Source organism: Euprymna scolopes, chromosome 7 (genome assembly GCF_053919585.1).
Source record: "Euprymna scolopes isolate OS-2025 chromosome 7, ASM5391958v1, whole genome shotgun sequence".
In the NCBI taxonomy this organism is placed as follows: Eukaryota; Metazoa; Mollusca; class Cephalopoda; order Sepiida; family Sepiolidae; genus Euprymna; species Euprymna scolopes.
Genome location: NC_136488.1, coordinates 122,139,523 through 122,140,955, shown reverse-complemented (window position 1 = coordinate 122,140,955; position 1,433 = coordinate 122,139,523). Strand labels below are relative to the sequence as shown.

Here is a 1,433-nt window from a genome sequence, read left to right as displayed (position 1 = left end):
TATTATTATTATTATTATTATTATTATTATTATTATTATTATTATTATTATTATTAGTATAATTATTATTATCATTATTATCATTATTATTGTCATTATTATTATTATCATCATCATTATTATTATCATTAGTATTATTATCATTATATTATTATTATTATCATTATTATCATTATCATTATTATCATTATTATCATTATTATTATCATTATTATTATCACTATTATTATTATCATCATTATTATTATTATCATTATTATTATGATTATATTATAATTATCTTCATTATTATTATCATTATATTATTACGCTTATCGCTCCGTCCTTTATCATGCTGTGCATCCCTAAAAAAGGAAAGTGGAATATTCCAACACACCCTAAAAATTATTAAAAAATTGGTTTCGCTGTTGAGGCAAAGCTAATAAAAATGATTTGTCTTTCTTGGCCTTTTGGCTAAGATCAAAGTGTAGTATCTGTTCTTCAGGTGCTACATTCTAATTTCTTCACTCTCCTTTACGACTAAGACAATTTTTCTCCACGTTAAAAAACGACCCTGGTGTCTAAATCTGTCCCGTGGGGAGGCATTGTGAATAGGTACTATGTTTAATGTAACAAAGTTTTAATATTAAAAACAGTAACTGGAAAAACTATTTCTGATTTAATTACAAAATGCCCTGGAAGTGTTACTCCTGATTAATTACAACATGCCCTGGAAAATGTCCGTTCTGATTATTTTTTTTTGTTTACTTGCCTCCCCACAAGGGCGGAATTGGACATGAGGTCGGTTAAAAATTTAGGGGGAAACCAGCTCACCAAACGGGGCTCTCTGGTCAATAACAAAAATAAGAATTGTATCAGTAATGAAGGATTTCTTCTCCATTAACCAAGACAAAAAAATGGGGGGATTTAAGTCACTGGAACGCTGAAACTGATAGTACACTCAGACATTCATATTGAAGCAATGGTTACCTAATAACTAACCGTGTTAATGTTTTTATGTATTACTTTATAAAAGCTGCTGAAACAGTTTATGATTTAAACATTACTTTATTTCAAGTATATTTTAAGCGGTGGGTTACGGGATATGAATCAGTCCCGGAAATTACTCAAACCGTTTACGATACTTTATTTAAAGTATATTTTTAACATTGGGGTGGTGGATATTAAATCAGTCCCGAAAATGGGTGAAACCATTTACGCATTACACATTGCTTTATTTGATGTATATTTTTAACATTGGGGTGGGAATATGAAGTCGGTTCCGGAAATGGCTGCAACCATTTACGTCTTGAGATAGGTGGAAAACATATAGTAGCAAAATATCCAGCGTCGCCCGGAATCGAATGAGATATGTGAACGATATATATTAGCAGAATATGCGGCGTCACCCGGGATTGGATAAGATAGGTGAAGCATATATACTATGAGAATAC

General features: G+C 30.4%; 1 pseudogene; it reads left to right on the top strand.

Moving 5' to 3' along the window:
* Positions 1-432: 432 nt before the first annotated feature.
* LOC145280534 (U2 spliceosomal RNA) lies at positions 433-533 on the top strand (annotated as a pseudogene).
* Positions 534-1,433: the final 900 nt, after the last annotated feature.